A 21636-nucleotide genomic window follows, 5' to 3' on the forward strand; every position below is an offset into this window, starting at 1 on the left:
CTAGCATCCTTCCCTGTCTTGGGGATGGGGAGAGTCTGCCAAAAATGAAATGACAAGGAAACATTCCAGGGCATTGCAGAAGGAAGCTTCTTGCTCTGCTTACGGGTTGTGTGCTTGTGGCCTTATGAACGATGGACAGAAGGACTGTACTGGACATGATTATGAATAAATAGAGGAACCACTGCAGTGCTGTAACATTGTTTTCCATGCTCACCTTTTTTTTTTTTTTTTTTTTTTTTTTTTGGAATTACTTAACGCTTGATTGTTGCAATTGATTGCAATTGTGAGAGCTAATTTTAGTGCATAAATTTTATAATGGAAGCCTGCCAAGTGTTTGTGTAATGGAGGATAACAACTGCACAGAATTTGGTACAGGGTGTGCTTGTCTTCATTTCTCCAACCAAATGTTAGCACCCATTTCATGAGCTGATATACATATATATATATATATCTGTGTGTGTATATATATATATATGTACAGGCAATATTTCTATGCAACCAATTTTCTCAGAGAAGAAGATCCAACCAAGTCCTCCTGTGAAAACAGAAGAGCAGTTTACAGAACTGTGTTGAGTTTTAAGATCAAGCTGAATTTAATGCTGGTGATAATGTGATCATTGCCTTAGTTGTAGGGCAAATACCAAAACCAACTGAATTCACTTTTAAACTTTGCATGATGGAACAGAGGGTAAAAAGTGTTGTTCCAACCTTGAGAAACAAATCCAATATATTTAGCTGATGAAGTTAAAGACCAGCATATGGGTATACAGACCTGAGCCCTGAGAAAATGTCACGGCAATTTTCCTAGCAGCGTGGTCCAATTTCGATGAAGTTCAATGTCACGACTTACAGGGAGAGATGTAGGTGCCACAGGATAAAAATCAAAGATTTGTTTCTGAGTGGAGTTCTAACTCAGGAATAAATTTTCTATCCACATTTTCATATATACTGGATTCAAGTTATGGTAAATTTGGGGATGTTTTATATGTCTTTCCACTTCTTCCAGGTGCATTTGGCCAAAGAGGAGGAAAAAGTTGGAAGGGGTAAAGAGGATGTGAAGAGTGCAGGTGGGTTTGTGGTGTTTAAGGCTTTTTGGGACAATTTTTATATGGACTGAAAATTTATATTGAAAAAAAAAGCTCATCTAGTAGATTAGTTTTGGTACTCAAATTATTAGGTAAGCTCGCTTGTAAGACAAGGTACCAAAACTAACTGGAACTCATGTCATCTTTCTCCCACAGGTTTTTGGTGTCCCCTCTCACTTGTTTTTCATACTGTCATTCCAGTTGTGATTTGTCTTACATGCTTGTTTAAAAACAAGTTACATTCAAGCTTTTATTGTACAAACATTTGTCTTGGTCATCCTTCCAGCGTTATTCAAAGATGTAAGTTTTGGCAGATTCAGGGCCAAGAATGATGGTAGGTGGAGGATCCACCTTCTTGAAACATCAGCTTAGTCTTTTGTGTTGGTTTGGGGCATTTTTAGTTCAGCTCAGTGCCTTATGGGTTTACTTAAGGACATAGCTTGTCCCCGCGAAAGCGTCTTTAAAAAGGATAGAGCAGTTTAAATAAGTTCAAGAGAATTAATTAAAATGCCTGTGTATTGAAAAGGAACAAGAGGGTTTTTTTTCAAAATAAAGCTCCAGCCTTGTGAAACATTTTGTATCAATTACAAAAGGAACTTCAGTACATTTTTCTAAAATGAGGAATGAGCCAACTGCATCTGCTAGGTGTGGGAGTGACATTTCAAAATCCCACTGACAGTCGAATTGTCAAGCTAAACATCTTCTCTCGCTTGCTGGTGCTAACTGAAGAGCTCCCCACTTCCTAGGGGCGAATTGTCACTTTGGAAAACACCAGTGGAAGGCACGGACACCTTTGGGCCTGAAACAGGACAGAGCCTGCAATTCTTTACCACAGTAAAATATGTTTTCTACAAGAAAGTGAACTTGAGACCTCCTTATTGTTAACTACTTCTTAGCCAATGCCAAGAGGGGTTCCTGAATTTTGTTTGCCAGGTCTGTTTGGTAGAGACCGCTTTGTTTTCCCGGTTCTGAAGAGGCAGCCGTGGTGCCCGGTGCTGCTGTGATGCTGGTGGTCCCGGTAGCTGCCGTCGGTCCTTCTGCTCCTGCGGCTGTGTGCTGGGACGGGGCCGAGGGGCTGAGCCTCTGGCCCGGGTGCCTGTCTGCTGTTTGGGCGCCGCTTGTCATGGCCAGCTCCGGCCTCTTTCAGGACAGCTGATGGCTGTCAGAGATGCCTCATTTAAACAGCATGTTTACATAAGTCAGCCCTCCTTACCCCCTGTCAATGAGGACTGAAGAAAGGGAAAAGGATGAATTATTTTCTGAGCAGTGAGGACTTTACTGGTTTATATTTACAAGTTTTTCTCAGGTGATACAATAATAATACGTTGTACTATGGTGATATTTCTCAGTCTTAAGAGTAGTCGTAGTTCTCTGCTTTTTTTAGATCACCGTTTCCATTGGTGGATTACTAGGTGCATTGCAAAAGAAAACCTTTGATGTCTTGTCTGCTTTAATGGGATTGAACTGTGATTTTTTGAGAAGTAAAATGTCACAGCAAAGGTCATGCGGTGATGCTGCTGCAGAGCTGGGAGAAGACCTCTGCTGTGTGCTGTTGGGTGAGCAGTGCTGTTTCCAGTTTAGTCTTTTTTTTTTGTTTGCAAAAAGATGACAGAATCGTAGAATTTTTTAGGCTAGAAGAGCTCTCTGGTCCCATCTCCCTCTCAAAAAGCATTTACAAGGATTTTTATATGTGCCTTGTGTGTATAAACAGTAATCATCTGGTGCAGGAACATCATGTGTATTGCCACCTTGTTTTATGCTGTTGCGTGCGTTCTGAGATGATTTGTTTGCCATGCTGGTCTGGAAGGGATGTGCTCAGTCCTGTGCAAACTCAGATCTTGCAGCCCTATCGTAAAGCAAGCAATAACACGAACTGGAAGAAGGTGCCTTTGGATAAACTGATGCAAAGAGTGAGTTTGAGGGAAGAGAAGGGGCGGGTGGGCACAGAGAAAATAACATTGACAATGCAGCAAACAGTGTAATAGAAGGCCAGAGCTGTGGACGGGGCCAGGAGACAAAAAGAGCAGCAATGAAAGAGAAGCTGTAACATCAGAGAGGCTGGTTTGAAGGCGAAGCTGGAAACGCAAGCAGCATTTGCTGCAGAAGTTGCCCTCTTTGATCTGTCTGATACATAGATTCACAGAAACTTGAAGACAAAACAGTGGTAGTGGTCGTCTGCACCCGGTGACAGTCATCTGCACCTGTACATTCTTCATCAACGACCTGGATGAAGAGTTAGAATGTACCCTCAGCAAGTTTGCTGATGACACCAAACTGGGAGGTGTGGTAGATACACCGGAAGGCTGTGCTGCCATTCAGCGTGACCTGGATAGGCTGGAAAGCTGGGCAGAGAGGAACCTGATGAGGTTCAACAAGGGCAAGTGCAGGGTCCTGCACCTGGGGAGGAACAACCTCATGCACCAGTACAGGCTTGGGGTGGACCTGCTGGAGGGCAGCTCTGTGGAGAGGGACCCAGGTGTCCTGGTGGACGACAGGTTAACCATGAGCCAGCAGTGTGCCCTGGCTGCCAAGAAAGCCAATGGGATCCTGGGGTGCATCAAGAAGAGTGTGGCCAGCAGGACGAGGGAGGTTCTCCTTCCCCTCTACACTGCCCTGGTGAGGCCTCATCTGGAGTACTGTGTCCAGTTCTGGGCTCCCCAGTTCAAGAAAGATGAAGAGCTACTGGAGAGAGTCCAGCGGAGGGCTACGAGGATGGTGAGGGGATTGGAACATCTCTCCTACAAGGAGAGGTTGAGGGAACTGGGCTTGTTCAGCCTGAAGAAGAGAAGGCTGCGAGGGGACCTTATAAATGCCTACAAATATCTGAAGGGTGGGTGTCAGGAGGATGGGGCCAAGCTCTTTTCAGTGGTGCCCAGTGACAGGACAAGGGGCAATGGGCATAAACTGAGGCACAAGAAGTTCCATCTGAACATGAGGAGGAACTTCTTCCCTCTGAGGGTGACGGAGCACTGGAACAGGCTGCCCAGGGAGGTTGTGGAGTCTCCTTCTCTGGAGATATTCAAGACCCGCCTGGACAAGATCCTGTGCAGCCTGCTGTAGGTGACCCTGCTTCGGCAGGGGGGTTGGACTAGATGACCCACAGAGGTCCCTTCCAACCCCTACTATTCTGTGATTCTGTGGCTCTTTGTCTGGGAGTCCTTGGGAATCTGCTTGGAGAGGGGATCTGCCGGAGGGACCTGTGAAAGCACGTTCGTGTTGCTGTGAGCGTGGGTGAGCTTGTTCGGCCAGGAGGCGTTGCTGCAAGGGCTGCTCTTGCTCTGGAGAATCACTTGCAGCGCGGAAACCAAAGGCAAAGACCCTGATCCTGTGGTATTCTGCTGCACGTCAGTGGTCGTGACACGTCACATGCTTTCTCCCCGAGGCCTGCGATGCTTCAGTTCGGGTCGCCGCATATCTCTTCAGATCGGCGGCTTCTTTCACTGTGGCCTTCTCTGATGACCGTCTGCCGTGCCCCTGGGTGAGCCCCTCTGGCACCGTGTTACGTCTGCGCTGGGAACATGTCCTCGGTTCGGCATGCACGGTGTGCCTGCGGTGATGCTGGCGCTGGCCCGCGGAGCTGCCGTTTTGATGTGGTAACAAGGCAGGAATCCGGCGAAGGGGTTCATGGCTGCTGCTGTTGCTGTCTTGTTGCCCAAGGCCTGCGCTGCGGCCCTGCCCGGAGGCCCCCTTGGAGCTGGGGCCATGTTGGCATGGGGCTGCTGGAGGAACGACGTCTGGAGGGGCGATGGCTGGACGTCAGGAAGGGTGATGGCTGGCGGGAGCCACGAGGAAGGCAGGCAGCGCGGGGAGAAGGGCTGCATCTGCAATCGACGGTGTCTGGAGTCGGGCGTAAGCTGTGTTTTAAATAAAACCGCCCAGCATAAATGCAATGGCTATTTTTTTTTTTTTCCCTCCTCCCGGGACTTTTATATGTTCCTAAACTTTGCCGTGGTTGAATACCACAGTGCGGTTCATAGCCCCGGGTGGTGAGGGGGAGCAGGGGTGAGGAAAGGGCACGGGGATCGGTGTTGCTCGGGGGAGAAGACAAAGGCTGGGTCTGTGGGCTGGTGGGAATGCGCTGGAGGAGGGAGAGAGGGAGGAAGAGGAAGAGGATGAGAAACGGCTGTGGGAAGCGGTGGGTCAGGGGTGAGAGGCTCCGAAAGGCGCACCTCGGGGTCTGGCTGCGAGGGCACGGTGAAAGGAGTTCACGGTGCCGCAAGGGTGGGGAGGAGACGCAGCTGAGCAGAAAAGGCTGGGATTGTTCCAGGGCACCTTGCAGCCTGCTTGTTTTTGAAATTTTTGGTAGGGCAGTGTCATTAGTGAAACTCTGGCTTGGTTAATGGAAATGGCTCATTGTGGGGTGGGGTGCTGTGCTTGCAGGACAGGGTCGGGTGTTCCCCAGGGGTGCTGAAGGCAAACCAGCAATATGCCTTAGAGGCTCGTTAGGAAGGACACGGAAGAAACCGTTCCGAGCAGCGTTGATGGTGTTGAGAGAGCATGGATTGGGCCAACTGCAGCATTGCTGCCTGTTTCTCTGGGCTTACTTTTCAGGAAAAAAAAAAAAACCAAAAACTTTCTTGAGCATCTGGGTGATTTATTTATTTATTTCTTTATTGATATTTAATGCTCCAGGACTGACCTGCTGCTGATAGGGGATGGTATTATCCCACCTCTTCCTTTGCTGGGCCCTGTGTTCCTACTGCCTTGCTTGTGTCAGTACCAGTGTTCCCAGGCCACATGGCTGAAAAGTAATCTGTTTTCATCAGATGGGTGTTTTAGCAGGTTGATTTGACTGACAGGTGGGTGCAGCCATGCTCCGGTGGTGTGAAAGAGCCGGTGGGAATGTGCAGCCCTGGGTTGTGCTGTCTCTTTCGTGGTCGTGGTTTGCACTGATAGTGGAAGTGTACTCTGAGTGACGTCTCCTGCCCTTCAGTTGTAACATTATTGTCACTATTTAGTTGGTAGGATGATCAGTGCAGACAAAACCACCTCCTAGATGCCATTTGTCTTAATCCTTCCTTTCCTCTCATTCTGTGTTCCAGTGGGTGCTCCTTGAGGGGACCTGCTGCAAGATGAGTCAAAAGCAGCTGTAAGTGCCATAGTACTTCTACGTAAAGGGCAAGTTTCTCGAGAGCGCTGCCTGCTCCGTGGGCTGTCCCTGGGCTGCAGCGTCAGACCTGCTGAGAGCTGCGTATTTAGAAAGCCGGGCTGATGTTCTCACGGAGATAGAGCTGTCTCGCTGGCAAATGCTGCATAGCCGGGGTTTAGACTTGCTAATGGTGACTAAACTATGAGTTGTCAAGAATGTGTTGGGAGGCGTGATACGAATTAAAAAAGGGATGAGGTAAGAGACAGGTCTTGGGCAACAGCACAGAAGGGGGTACCGTGGCAGGTGAATGGCGAAGCAGCATTAAAACAGGGTTTCAGTATTAGATGTAGGAGACAATGATTCAAGAAATGTGTAAGTATATCATGGAGGATAGGCCTGTAGGAGCAGTGCACTTGGAATAAATGAAACAGAAGTGTTTTAGCTCTCTGGTTGTTTTTTTTTGTTAATGCAAGAGGTGAGTGTGTTCCTGAGACATGGAGACAGCTCGATGGTGGCTCAGTTTGCTGACAAAAGCAGTGAGTTGGCATGAATACTGCTGGGCACGGGAAGGGCCACGGGCAGCTGGCAGTGCCCGTGAGGTAAGGACGTACGTGCAGTGTGGGGGGATCAGAGGCAGAAGAGGGCAGCAGCGTGGTATGCTGGTGTGGTTTTACCCCAACACTCCAGCCCCAAGTTTTAGGGCAAGTCACTGAAATATAGAAGGTGGGTTTTTCCATCCGTGCATGCGTCTGTGTTTCCTATTTTCCCTTCGTTTTGTCCTTTTGCCATCTCTGCTCGTGGGAGCTCCCCTTCTGACTTCTCTGCTCTAGGTGGGCTCTTTGCCCTTTAGCTTGTGGGACTCGTACTGCCGTCACTGCTGAAGCGGCCCTGGTCCTTACGAGCGTGACACAGGTTCCCTCTGCCCTGTGGTCCTGGAGGGCATTGAATGGACCTCTTGATTGCACAAGTTGTCTTTTTGATAGCATTGCTGAGAGATGGGACGCTAACCGGCTCCTTCCACTGCACTTCAGAGGGGTGGCTATTAAAAGCTGAGCTGGGAGGCTTGACGGGGTAGTGCAAGCTACGTGATGGTTGGTTTTTTTTCCAGATTTGCAGCAAGATAGGAGAAGCATTTGGACATGACCTGTCTTTAGCCTGAGATAATTTCTGCACTGGCAAACACAGGAAGAGATAAAGCAATGGAGAGCTAAGAGCTAAATCGCTTCTGTGCAAATGCTGGGAGCATATGTAATAGGATTGTTGAATTGGAGTTACATGTTTTCAAGGATAAGTACTGTATGATGATACCATAATGTTGCAGCCATTCTTAAATCAGAAAAAAGGACTGGGGATTTACAGTAGGTGCTGGGGATGCTTGGGTTTCACTACGAGCTTCTAGAATAGTGGAAGAGAAGAAAAGGCATTTGCCGATAAGACAAAATGGATCCCTAAGAAGGCTAGAGCTCTGCCGAGGAGAGTCCTGGGCAGAAAAAACAGGAGCGCTCTGACCTCAATGTAGTCAGATATCACAGATTTGTCTTACGCAAAATACAAAGGTAAGGAAACCTTTTGTAGATGTTTTAACCAAACTTTGGTTAATTTACGTAGAATAATTTAAATTTTTTAAAAAACATTTTCATTTGTTTTTCTGTGGACCTTTCAAAAGACACATTAAAAACTGCATCCTGACCTCTGCATGAAATACACGCTATTGAAGCTGCAGTTTTAAGCAAGCTAAACGTAGAAGATGTCAGAACTGAGGTTGTCTGCCTAATCTTAACTTGTCCTCTTTACACGTGAGTGTTTCAATGCGGTGTTTAATTACAGGACACCTCCTGCCTTGCCTGCAGCCCATTTGCTTGGTGGTGGGCACAAAGCAAGGACTGCCTCTCACCCTGGTTTTGTTGCAAGAGGAACTTGAGGACGGGGAGCAGGGGCAGGCTTTTTGTTGCTCTTGCTCTCTAGCTTGGGAAATCTGGGGTCTGCTTCTCCTGGGGACTTGCCAGCCTGGATGGATATAAGTCTGCTCTGGGCTCATGGTCCGTGTGTCTGTCCCTTCAGCCCCGAGCCAGGCGAGGGAGATGCCTCCTGTCAGAGGGAGCTGCTTTCAGGGCAGCCTCTGGTGCTGGGACAGGGGCTGGATTTTGTGGGGTGAGGGACGGGTTTTGGCACATGTGCCTCGTGCGGGCGGCCGGCGTTTGGCGTGAGCGTGCCTGAGGAGCCGGCCTGTGCTGAGCCGTGGCGATGGAAGCTCCCTGAAGCCACTGCCGGCCTGGGCGCTGGATGGGGGCCAGCACAGCCTCTCCCCAGGGCTTTCCGCACCCCTCTGGAGGCGGTGGGAGACGGGGGAAGCGCCCAGCCCGGCCCTGGGTATCGACGCAGATTTTAATCGTAGTCAAGCGACAGGTCTGCTCGTCATTAGGATTCACGCCAGCGTGTTTTCAGACTTCCAAACTGATACCCTTTGTGCACGTGTAGTAACGCAAATGAAGTTTCCCAGAAAGGCTGCCGATCTACTGCTGGTCCTGCCCGAAATCCTTGTAGATACAGTCCCTCTCCTGCCAAGTCCTCCTCGCTCCACGGGGTGTGTGTGGGAACCCTACTTTTAGCCGAGTTTCTGCCTGTGTACAGGGAAAACATTTCTTTCTTGAAAACCTGGATGTGCTAAGAGAAAGCGACAACCCAATCCAGGTAAATGAGACTTTTTGGGAAATGGCTGAATGGCTTCGTCCTTGCCCAGCGACCGGCGGGAGCCTCTCTTAGCCGATGTGAAGGTGGATTGGGACCTGGATTGAGTATCTGAAGCTCCAGCCTGGGCTCCAGACTCGCTGCCTTCTGCCCTGGGTGGCACGGTGAGCAGCAGGCTGCCATGAGAAGCCTCCCGCTTTGTCTCCTTCGGCGAAGGGGATTGCTACGGTTTCTCGCTTTTTGTTGTTGCAGTTGCTAATCCTGCAGGCAAGCTGATCATTCCTGTGTGTTCCTGGCTTGTGTTTTTGTTTACTTTTTGGTGAAAATCCCTTCTTGTGGTGTGGTTTTTTGGTGGTTTTTTTTGTTTGTTTTTTTGTTTTTCCCCTCTCCATCCCTGCCAGTGCTGGTGTGAATAAATGGGAAGATGCCTAATCTTACCTGCAGCGTACTGGAGCCTTACCTTACCTACCGTCTAGTGAAGGGAGATGCTGTTATTTCTGTGAGCAAGTTACTGGGAGAGGGGAGGTGTAGCTGTGCATCAGAGATGTGGATCCGGGCCCCAGATCTACTGCTGGGGTGAACTGGTGTCCCTCCAAGGTGGTTGGTGGAGCTTGCATGGAGTTTGGTGGATCCTTGTGGAGCAACCCAGGCTTGGAAGTTTTCGTCTGAGAGCGGCTGCATGGGGAAATGCTGCAGGATTCGGGCTGTTTGCTCTCAGTGGCTGCCTCCTTTTTCAGCTGCGTTGCTCTTTGACTGTAGCTGATAGATTGTCAACTAGCAAAAGACTGTTCACGTTGAATTATGGGCGCATAAAACAGCGGCAGGCTTTTAATTGGGCAGCTATTTAGAAAGCAGGTGCTTCCTCTTGGAGTTTAAGTTACCAAATTCATCAGGGCATTTCAACTTCTTGCATTTTAAATTCCCTGATCCTAAAGAACAAAGTCATTTTCTCAGCTTTGGAGGCTGACATCTGCTTACAGGGATTAAGTGTGTTCCTGCAGCAGCGGGCACAGATTTTCTTTGTGGAAGGGGATATATTGAAGACAGTATTAAAACCTGGTACAAGTTCCCGTACTGGGATAGAAATTGCTTTGCAGGTTTGGGGCGAGGCATGTCGGAGCTTGCTTATTTCTTTGGCAGATGTCTGATGACGTTACATCATCTACAGCACTTAGAGCCTGGGAGGGTTTTGAAACGCCTCGGTACGTTGTGGTGGGTCGAACGGCGACGGGAAGCTCTTCTCTTCCCATTTTCTTGTTGTGGGAAAACAACCGTTTTAATTAACGAGCCATCAGCAAGCTCTCCCTCCCACAAACCCGTGTGTTGAGGTGATGTGAAGAGGGGTGGTCAGGAAGGGCTGTGGAAAATCTCAGTTGGATGGTGCTCAGGGAGTCATCAATCACATTTCCAGTCTCTGAACAGTGTGCGGTGATGATAATTGCTGGGGATAAGTGACCTTTTAGTGCTTTAGTTGGACAGGAGTTCTAAAGAATTATTTTTTTAAATGCATTCTGTTTTACTAACTTAAACCTATGTCAGTGCTTCCCGTTTATTGTTTTGTGGGAGCCAGACTACACTAAATTTGGCCCCCAAGCGTAATTTTGCTGACAGCATGCAATTGGGAGCCAAGCTTTTTATAAAACCCAAGATCAATAGGAATGGTACAATTAGCTAAACCCAAGTCCAGTGGAAAAAGTTGCTTTTAAACAAGTAAATGTTCCCTGCAGGACTGGCAGCCCCAGATGCTGCAGCCCTGAGTGCCTGGAGCTGCCTGAGCGCAAACCGAAGGGAAACCGACTTAATTGTGTTTTGTGGCTCTGGCAAGATATAAACAGCAACAAATAGTGAGAAACAATTTCGATTTGAATTATTTCCCCCCTGCATTAATGGGCTGAGGTGATGTTAGTAATAAAAATCTGGCCAGCTCTTTGGCTGCCATAGTTTGGCAGAGGTCTGTTGCAGGTAATGAGGGTCATGCAGATTAACACCAGCTGTGTGCATCTGGCTCGATGTTGGAAGTTGACCTGTTAATCTTTCTCTTTCATTCCAGAAGCTACGCAGGACAGCAAATGTTTCCCTACCTTCCTACTTACTTCTGTAAAGCCCTCATGTGAGTAATGACCAGAATGGTTTTGGTAAAGACTTTTACTGTTGTATCTGTTTGCAGCTCCTGCCCACCCTCCTTCTGCTCTGTTTCTTTGTCCCTTCCTTTCTCTGTGCTAAGGCAATGCTCCATAGCCCCCAGGGGGGAACGAGTGGTCTCTTAGAAATAAAAATGTTAAGGCTTCTTTGAAATAGGCAGTGTAACACATAGTGAAATGTTTATAAGAAAAATCATGTCAGCAGCTGCATGTTTAATCAAAGAAAGTGTATTCAGAAACATTTATAGAAACATGACAGCGCTAAATCTGGATAGTTGGTCACTAATCCTTGCAAAGATACAAAACTGATTAAATAACAAAATTCCCCTGAGGCACCCAGTAACTTGCAATATGTGTATGACCCAGGCTTTTAAAGGCTCCTCTCCTGCCCTTATTCTTCTCCACACTTCCTCCATGTGGTCACTCCAAATTGCTGCCAGCTGGCCTATTTGTCATGTGTGTTTGTTTGTGCTGCTTCTGATTTTTGACCTTTCAAAGAGACAGACAAAATCTGTGGTTTATGCAAATCTTTGAATTTGCAGCCAGCCTAATAGTGGGAAGGAAAAATACAGCGAGTTTGAACCACAAAAGGGAACAGATTCTGTTCTTTAGCACCTTACTATTGACCATAGACCCTAGCCTGCTTAGAAATGGGTCGAAGTCTTGCCTGTTGTGTCTGAGGTTTTATTACCTCCATGTTGCTTTCTACCCTTATTTCAGACATCAGGTTGGGTTCCTTCTGGTGTGTTTTCAGCTTGACAAATATGATCTGTTTTGATTGTTCCAGGGCAAGCGTTTTCTTTTTTTTTCCACTGAGTGGTTTTGTAGTGTGGTACCTTCATAGAGACAAAAACAGAACAAAAAAAATTGATTTAAAATAATGTCAGCATAGTAGAGAAAGAAGAGTGAAACTAGAAGACTGATACATCATTAAATTGAATGCGCCAGTATGCGAATACGTGGCAAAACAATCAGTTAACTGAAAATGGTAGTGAAATTTGGTGGTATTTCCAGTTTCCCCTAGAGTGAAAGCACATACAGTTTACGGTGGATAATGAAATGTTATGGTTTTTATGTCTAATATGTTAATTCTGTCAGTGCAGTAATCCCAAGGTTCCAATCCACCGCAAGGCTGACATTTATGTTATAAAGAGACTCACATGCATTTATTGAGGGTATAGACTGACAGTGCACCTTAAAAAAAAAAACTAAAAGAGAAAAATATGAATGGTCTCCTCTTCGTTATCTCTTTTCTTCTCTCCTGTTCTGTTGTCTCAAATACTGATTGAGGTCAAAGGGGCTGCTGCTCTGAAGGCTGTTGCACCTTTCACAGCAATCCCCGAAGTTAATTTCTTTTTTTTTTTTTTTCCATGTGGGAAGGGAAAATCATGAGGGATGTTTCCGTGCTGGTGTACGGCTTGGGTTTTGTAAGAGCAAGTCTTTGGCCCCTGCAGCTTGGGGCATCCTGCCCTGTCACACAACCACATCGCCAGGGTGGTTGTGAATCAGACCAAGGTACTGATCTAGTATACAAACCGTGTATTGTTCACCCGGTTAGCTGTAACCCAGCCCCGCTTCCGTGCCGTGCTTCGCTGCCAAGTGGTGGAGGCATGGCTCTGAGCTCGAGACATCCTTTTAATCGGGGCCATGTGTTCCTGCTCCCCTCTCTGCAGCTGCACCGGTGCTTTCCTCATTGCATAGTAAGCAAGTTCAGGGAGCCAAAATGGCCAGAAAATGAAAATGTATTGTTTTGGCCTGCTGTGTTTTGTGAGCCGGGGTGCTAGAGGCGGGCCAGTGGCTGCCTGCAGGTGGGAATGCGTGGGCAGGACCTGGCAGCCCTGATGTGGAGTAGTTTAAGTGGGGTGAGGCAGGACAGGGTCGGGGGGCAGCTGGCTGCCTGGGGGTGCTGTTGGCCAACAATGCACATCCCTCCCATCTCGGTGAGGAAGGGATGGCTGCGATGACCTGGGGAATTACAGCCAAAGCCGTAGCAGGACCTTGATTTTGATTGAGAGCCCAGCCTGGAGACACCACATTTAATAAAGCTGCATCAGAGATCTTGCTGTCCTTTACTTACCGCAAGCTCTGCTCTAGTTGACTTAATCAGTGAAGGTGTGCTATGGCTACTGCACATCCTTATTTTAATTAATCAAGTTGGAGCGTGATGAATTGAAAGGTGCTAGGATGGATACAGCCAGCGACATTTCCTTTGGCATGTTTTTTTACCATCTTGCAGAACCTCTGACTGCCCACTTGCACCAGAGTGCGAGTTAGCAGCAGTCTCCCCAGCTTTCGGTGCCTGTTGAAGGAAAGGTGTGTCACCATTCACGCCTACGTAGCAAAACCTATAAGCGTGATGATCAGCTTTAAGCAGGTACCAGAGCTTTGCTTAAAAGCAAGGGTGTTTTTCATGCATCTAAAATCAATCCCATGGCTCCGTCTTTTGCTGAGGAATGATGGGCAGTTTTGGAGGCTGCCTGAAAGGCTTTGCTGCCCCTTGCTTAACGAGAGCAAAAGGGAGAAGTGGAGGTCGTGGGCAGCCCGCGGAGCACAACTTCAACAGGATTTCCTCTAGTGCAGAGCCACTTTTTCCTTAGTTCGTCAGCGATGCCCCTCGGAGGCTTTGACATAGGGGGGAAAACTTCTCCTGCAGCCTGATGCTTCCCACCACCATCTGCGATCTCTCCTTGCCAGTGCATTGGAACAGTTTATCCCAGTGCTGCGAATCCAGCCCCTTCCCAGCGCTTTTGGACTCTGCTGAAAGCTGACCGAGGAGAGGGAAGCAGTTTAATGAAACACTTTGCAAAGCTTGGACCTCTCCACGATGTACTTTGGACCAGCCCTTCCCGATTCTCCTGGGATTGCCCCGAGGTCCCAGGCACTGAGCTGCCGCGCAGAGGGCTCCTGCTTGTCAGGGGCTGCTGCCTCTTCTGCAGCACTCACGTCCTCTGCTCGCAGCACCCTGCTTCCGACACGGATGTCTCTCCGAGTGCTTTAGTGCGTCCCACTTCTGAACTGAGCGTCTGTGTGCTACCTGCAATGAATAAATTCTCAAGTGGTGCTGTTACTGTGTAAATACGCAACCACTCGGAGGTCTGCCCCTCCTTTTCCCTGTTCAAGGGCACGTACAGCTGGGGCTCCGTGCTCTTTGGTCTCCGTCCTTCTGCATCATCTGGCTGTGTCATTTTTGAGGAGGTTTGAGGAGAAAGGAGGTGTCTTGGAGCCTGTTTAGCGCTCTTGTGGCCTCAGCAAACCATGTCATTAGGATCCCTTACTCCAAAGCCCAGTGACAGATGGACACCCTTGAATAACCCTTCCTTGCCAGCTGTGGGGTTGTGCTTTTTTTCTGTGGATTTCAGAGCTTCTTCACTTGTGTCCTGCAAGATGATGACCTGGGAGATACCTGCTTTAAGGACCAGCCAGAGATCCATGCTGGGAGTGGGGTGGAGAGCAAAGAAGAGGAGGCATCTCACTCTGGATCCCTCATGCTGCAGGATCACCTAATGGGAAGAGTGCAGAAGGCCTGAGGCTTTCTGTGCTTTTTATTCTGCTTTTGCAGAGGTCTCTCCAGGGCTTTCATTCATGACTGATGTAGGAGGCTCCCTTTTCCTGTGGCTGAGGGGTGTGCTGTGAGGCCCATCCTGCATCATTAAAATGGACGAGAAATTGATGGTCACACCCTCTATGCTGGTCTGACCTCGGCTGGCCTCCAGGTAGCTCAACTGGTCTTCACAGAACCCTGAAATGAGGAACGTGGTCATTTTAAGTTTGAAGAGTTCCCTTATCTCCTGAGTGCAGCCACAGTGGGGGAAGTGGGCCAAGTTATGAAACTAATTTCTTCATGTTACCGAGTGCAGCATTCTTGACATGCTTAAGCATACAGTCTCTGATTACTGCTTTTGCATAATTAATGCAACTGATGAAACTGAACTATTGTATTGCTCTGCAACATATTTCTATGTTCTCCCTGCCATTGCCCTATTTATTGCCACTTCAATACATACCCACCGCTATTCATACCATGTAGCTATCCCACTGTGTATTAATCATGGTTTTTTTAGGGGGGAGGAGGGTATAGAATAGGGGAGAAATAACTTTGGTCACACAGGCTTATGCAGAGAAGGGTCTGCCCTGATGATAACGCTGATATCTCCCAGAGCTGCTTACAGCTGGAAAAGTGACAGCAGGCAGCATTGCAGTCCGCCTCCCAAATGTTGTGTTTAATCACAAATCAGGCTTTAACATTCAAGTAACAGACAAGTATTGAAAAGCCTCATAAGAAATAAAAGGAACAGTCAGTACTTTAAAAGGGGGGGCGGGGGGGGAAGGAAATACAAATGAGGAAAACTGATCAGCAGTTCTAGTGCAATTATGATTTTCAGAGTACGAGGCTTTTGCCAGTAAAGAAGACCAGGTCTCTGCCTGTGAGCTTGCTTAAGAAGGTAATCTGTACGTGAACTCTTAGTCTTAGGGATCACTTGAAGAAATTATGTGTCTCTGAGCATTCAAAAACACCTTTGTGCAAGTATAAAGGCAAGGTCAAGTGGCAGTGGCGATAGAAGCTGCAGGCTGAGGTCAGACCTTAATGCAGGTCTTCTAATGGTAAGTGTGTAACACCGTGAATGTGTAGCGATCTATGTGTTGTCTGTCAGTGTTGCCACTGGTTTGGAAATACTCAGGAGTGGGCTTGCAAGAGCAGGGCCATTGTTTGAGTGTTGCAAACGATATATTCTTTGTCTGCTTTTTCTGTAACAAGCTGTGGCCTTCTTTTGCATAGTAGTTTAGAACAAGATTTGGAGACTCTTTATTTTCTTGTGAATTTACTGGTATCAAAAGAAAGCCGAAGGACTTCAGACTGCAATTTGGAGAAGACCCTTCCAGTTGCTTCATGGTTTCCTCCTGCTCTTGTTCTGCGCCTCCTTTCCTTGCCCGCTAACCATGAAAAAGAGCCAGCTTTTTACATGGTGTTTCCTGGTCACGCTTCTCAATTTCTTGTTTTCTTAATAAAGGGAGTCTGAACAATTTCCTGTAATTTTGATACTTTTCAAAATCACCAGTGGGATTTCTCAGTACTATCCTATCTTAGCATGCCTCTGCCACACCCAAGCTAGGTACAGAAGACCCCCAGATTTGTTCTGTTGTGGGTTGGGAAAGAGGGTGTAGATAGAGGTGTGCTCTGCAGATTGTTGGGGACTCACAGGAGGTTGCCATCCTGCTGCCACCGGCTGGTACTACAAACCTCAGTTGGAAGTCAGTGCCTTTCAGGCTTGCTGGTGAAACCACTTTGGTGAGTACGTCTGCCATTTTGGCACTCGCTGTCAGCTAGTTTAGCAGAGATCTGTTTGCTTTGGTGTGCCCTCAGCTCTGCTGGGCTGGAGCGGGTTGGGGTGCTGTGGCTGGCCCCAGGGCTAGGTTGGTAGGCATGTTTGACAGCCAGTGTGGAAGGAGGCAGGAAGCAGCTGTCATGGCCATAGGTATGGTCTGACAGGATCAAACCCTTCTGCGATCCGTGAGGAGGTTTCAAGGCAGTGTAGCTGGGTGGACCCAGCACTGATGCAAGGCTCATCTGCTGTTGATGTGGAGTTTTGCCCTCTCCTACAGGCATGGTCCTGGGCATTTGGTTGGGAGGGTGCCCCTGAGCCTGGGATCACTGTGTCTGGGTCACTCAGGTGGGAAGGGACATGTGAGAGTCTGCTGTTCAAGCCCCTGCCTAAAGCAGGGCCAGCTCTGGGACCAGACCAGGCTACTTGGGCCCCTTCTCCAGGCAGATCTTGAAACCCTCCAAGGATCGAGCCTGCACAGCCTCTCTGGAAAACCCGATCCCGCTTCGCTTTTCACCTTGAGCATCTGCATGGTGAAGATCTCTATATCCCGACAGAACTGCCAGTGATTCACTTTATGACCACTGTAACACAGTGTACCCAGACTTGGCACGGGCACCACCAGTATGGATGCTTGACAGAAACCGTAGATGGTTACAAACTATGCCTTGAAATTAAAGGTTTGGTCGTTGTGAGGAGCGCAGCGCTGGCAAACAGATGGATGGAAATACAGCTATACGAGATGTTGTCATGGCAGTGAATGAGGGGAGTGAAAATAGGAAAAGCAGAAAAACAGCATATACTTTCTGATAAAATTGTGTTTATCTTTCAATTAAATAACTTGATGTGGGTTTTTAAAAGGGAAAAAGACCTCTAGAGTAGCTAGAACAAGTTAATGAAAGAGGAGAAAAAGGGAAGGCACTAAGGCATAAGACAGAGAGCCTTATCTCCTTAAGTCTCTGAGACCTCTGGGGATGGCAAGTCCGGTTGTGCCAGCCCTGTCTGCCAGCTGTGGTCTTCGCAACCTCGAGTCATCCTGTGAAAGCTGGTGGTGGTAGCCCTCTGGGCAGAACCTGAAGTCAAGATCCTTGCTTGTGTCGGAGGGCTTTGGGTCAGGCTGCAAGTGGGGGGTGTCAGGTCGGGGCCCCCCCAGAGAGAGGTGTTACCCGAACAGTGTGATTCCTGTGTTGTGCTCTGGTCCGGGGGGGTTAAAACCAGGTCGGGACTTCTTTTTCATTGAGGTGACGTTGAGCAGAATTTGTTTACCATCTGGCTGTAAAGATTTGGGAAAAAAAGAAAAGAAATAAATTGAAGCTTGTTTTCTAGAAATGAGAACACAGTCAAGCAGCATTTTTTATTTTTATGCAAGCGCGTATGAAATAGGTGCAGGTCTGCCTGCTTTCTTAACACGTGTCTGGCAGAAAGCAATAGCAGCGGTTTATGTGTCTGTACTGCTTCTTTTGGTGAGAGTCTCCGAGTACTTCACGGGGAGGACTGGCTGATGGGAACGGTGCCTTCAGCCCAGAGCTGCCTGGTGGCCTGGTCTGCAGCGTGGCCTCTGGTGGGACGGCAGTGTGAGGGCTTGCAGCAGGAGCTTTCTGAGCAGATCTCATTCCCAAAGCCTGCTTTGGGCTGTGTGGGCAGGGGGTGTGTGCAGATGGCATTGGTGCTGCCGTGGTCTTCTCCTTCAGTAAAAAGCTCAGTGTGGGAGGGAGGGAGCAAGGACACTTGTGGCAGACTGCTTGCTCCGGTGAAAGGTGGCAGCTGTATGCACAGGGAAGCACTGCCCGGACAGAAGCATTGCTGGAAGGGTGCTTGCTGTTGTGCCGGTGGAGTTAGCAGGTGTTTATAGCCCATACTTGAAGCTGCATGCTCAGTTTGCTAAGTCTGGGAAGGGGCAGTTGCTCAGAGTTGTTTGCTTTGGATCTGCTGGGGTGGACCCCAGTTCATGCCCCCAGCACATAAGGAGCCCACGTGCCTGTCATCAATGTTTCTCCACTCAACGTGCAGATGAGTGCTGGAGGGGCAGCGGGCAGTGCGGTCCCCGCCGGCGGTGACCCTGGCTCTGCGGGAAGGATAGCAATGCCACGGGCTGCAGTCCCCGCGGGCAAGGTGGGAGGGATGGACAGGGATGGTGGGGGTCTGTCTGTGGCCGGTGCAGCCTCGGCTGCCTGGCCTCTCCTGGCTCTGTGGCTGCGAAGAGATTTCTCCATAAGCGTGAGAAGGTGCCTCCTCTGGGAAGAGCAGAAGGGACTGAGTCATTGAACAAACTTTGAGCTTTGGCATGTTGTCTGTCGTGCTCCTCCGGAGAGCAGGGGAAGAGGCGGAGTCTTGGTCTCACGCTGGTGTAAGATGGAATTTATCCCTAGAGTGAACAGAGTCGTGCCCATGCCACGTAACGTGGGTTCAGCTGCTCAGTCAGCCCTGAATTCGGGCCCCGGGTTTGTGGCTGCGAGCGCAGTTAATCCTAGTGGCAAGGAATTTGAAAACGCAGCCCGGGCCAGTGCGTGGAGAGGTGTGGGGCTGGGATGGTAACTGAGGAGCCCTAGCTTGCTGGACTGAGCATAGGAGGGAGCAGCAGTGTGGCCCATGGTCTGATGGTACAGGAGATGTAACCAGCGGGCTCCCAGTTCCCTCTTCCTCTTCGATGCCCCATCCCTGTGCTCAGCCAGCTGTGGACTCGAATGGGTCAGGGAACCCCTCTGCCCAAACCCTGCTTTTTTCCCTCAGTGGGACCAGTTTTCACTCCAAGCTGCCCCCTGAACCAGCAAGCCACTGGCCTGCCCTGAGCACCGGTACGTGTGCTGGGAGGGGAGCGTGTGGCTGTGGGGTGAGGTCTCTCCTTAAGGCAGCGGCATAGACCTTGGTAGGTTTTGGTACTGTTGGGCTTTATGCTGGGACAGGTATCTTCTGTCTTCTCACCATTGGCATAAAAACATAGGTGGCAGGTCAGGTGCCCTGGCTAACTTCACAGCAGCGTGTTTTGAGTCGGGATTTCACCCTGGGTGAGCAGGCCATGCCCGGGTCAGGTGTTCATGATGGGGTACCAGGGCATCGGTTGTAATCCTGCCGCTGCTCGAGGGCTGCGGCCGTGAGCAAACCACTCGCTCTCCGCTTGGCCGTGTAGCAGACAGGGATAATACTTGCCTCACAGGGATATTGTGAAAGTTAATTTGCTAATTATTTATAAAGCACACTGGAGTGCTGCTTCAGTTCTATGCAGTGTTATGGTAACATCTAATTAGTAATTCCTTATGATGCTTCATTTTCTTTGTGCTATAAATATTGGCCTAATATAGGGACAACTTTGCCTGTGCTAGTCATCTCAGTGACTCAGGGGGAATAAGCAAGCTGGATTTGGTTTGTAAATGATCTCCCCCCCCCGCCCCGCCCCATACCATGTTACCCATGAAAACATAAAAGCAGCGTCCCCTTTGGCGACTTGCTGCCTGGCCGGTGTCTGCTGGCGGGTCACCGCTTGGGGAGAAGTCATCCCTCGAATGGAAATGTCAGCCCTCCGGCAACCTACTTGCTTTTTGGTCTTTCCCATCCTTTTCCAGCCTTGTGACTCTGGGCCTTTTCTTGCTGGGCTGGGGCAGGCGAGCGATGGCAGGAGGGAAAGGAGGAGCTGCCATGGGAAGGTCTCTGCCCTCCCTTTCAGTGGGATCTGGACCAAGAGCTGGGATAACAGGATGCCGGGTTTTCTCTCTTCTAAGTGTTTTTTTTTTTTCTTTCTTTCTTTCTTTGCATGTGTTTGCATCCCATATTGTGCTGTTGTGTTTTGTGTTGTGTGCAGTGTCTTGTCTTTGCTTTGGCCAGCGTTGTTACGAGATTTCATAAGGCAGTGTGTTGTTTTTTCTTCTCAAAATAAATAATGCTCAGAGACCTTTGCTGTACGTCACACATTGCTGGTTATACTGCGCTGTGAGTGGCTTTGGGCTCTTCTGAAGGTGTGAATATCCTGTGTGTTTAATACTTCAATGTGGTGAATCCAAAAGCTTGTGATACCTATTTTTAGTGTTGAAAAATTCTGACAACTAATGTAAACCTACGTTATCCATCACTTGACAGCATCATCACCAGCATACAGCTTGTCACTCTCATTTTGAGCTGGTTTTTCCAACAAAATTAAAATTATTGGCAGGGACGCAGTGGAAGCGTGTCAGAACGCAGCACGAAAATGACAGCAGCTACCGCCTAGTGTCTTTCAAAGAAATGAGAAGAGCTGTTTGGATTAGAGGTCTTGAATAAAGCATTCCTCCTCGAGCCTTCTCACCACAGAAGGAAACGGTTTCTGTTCTGTTCAACTCCGGTCTATCACTGCGCCGCACGGCAGCTGCGGTGAGGACCGACCCTGCGTGGCGTCGGGCGTCACAGCCGTGCCCGCTCCCCACTCCCCCCGTCGGGCTGCAGCCCGGCTACCCTGTAAAACCGTCCTGGTGCTGGGGAGGTGCAGGGGCTGGTGGCAGCTTCGGGTACGTGTGTGTGCGTGTCCAGCAGAGCCTCACCGCTGCGGGTGCCTTCTTGAGGCTCGGTGACTAGAAGCAAGCCTCTTCTCTAGATATGAATCCTGTGTATGCGGCAGTGTGTGTTTTACCTGGACGCTCCCGGTAGAGAGAAGGAGCCCTGCCTTTGCCTGTGAAGTTACGCGCGCCGAGTGTCTGCGAGCGGTGTGCGTGCGGATGTGCAGCAAAGTCGGTGCGAGAACTGCCAGCTATAAGCAGCGGGAGAAGATGCAAACCTTAAAATTTAGCCTGTACTCGCTCCAGAGGCGGTTCGTGGCGCTTACCGTTCGTCTTGGTTTCGCAGGCGAGGGTGCTGGCTCGTCACCAGCACCCACTCCCTGTATCTCATTAGAAAACTTTTTCAACTACCCTTGCAGTGTAACAACGGGGATCAGTTTTCCCATGAGTTGATGTATCTGCTGACTTCTCCAAAGGGAAAAAACCCCACCTGTAGTTCGTTACCTTACTTTTGCTGAAAAAGCAAAAGGCTGAAAGGGAGCTATTTGTGGCTGAACAATACCTGCCTTTCACAGCTCCCTTCCTAATCCCAAACAGAAACATGAGGCTGAGAAAATCTTTCTGATAACAGGGAGTATGGATACTAGTATAATTTTTCACAGTGTTAATGTTCTTTAATTGTTGGGGTTGGTTTATGGGCTTTTATTGGACAAAGCGAAGGCAGGCAGTGTTAAACATCAGTCTGAGGGGGTAGGAGTGATTCTGATGGCAGCGTGCTGGGTTTCCACCAGTGCCCTCTTGTGAACTGCTGCATCATGGCGATCCAGTTTGAAACGTGAGGCTTTAGAA

At 48.9% G+C, this 21636-nt stretch overlaps 1 protein-coding gene across 5 annotated transcripts in view; it reads left to right on the plus strand.

Moving 5' to 3' along the window:
* The window catches only part of TIAM1 (TIAM Rac1 associated GEF 1), a 193666-nt gene that overhangs the window by 48023 nt on the left and 124007 nt on the right, over positions 1–21636 (plus strand). For 2 of the 5 annotated variants that reach the window (XM_075433062.1, XM_075433128.1), the window contains one exon: positions 10913–10972. The exons of 2 other annotated variants lie outside the window; for them this stretch is intronic. The gene's annotated coding sequence lies outside the window, so the exon portion shown is untranslated. Of the gene's footprint in view, positions 1–1006; positions 1068–10912; positions 10973–21636 lie in introns of all 5 variants that reach the window. One more of the 5 variants, XM_075433087.1, reaches the window with a different exon arrangement.

The sequence above is a fragment of the Opisthocomus hoazin genome, chromosome 1 (genome assembly GCF_030867145.1).
Source record: "Opisthocomus hoazin isolate bOpiHoa1 chromosome 1, bOpiHoa1.hap1, whole genome shotgun sequence".
NCBI lineage: Eukaryota > Metazoa > Chordata > Aves > Opisthocomiformes > Opisthocomidae > Opisthocomus > Opisthocomus hoazin.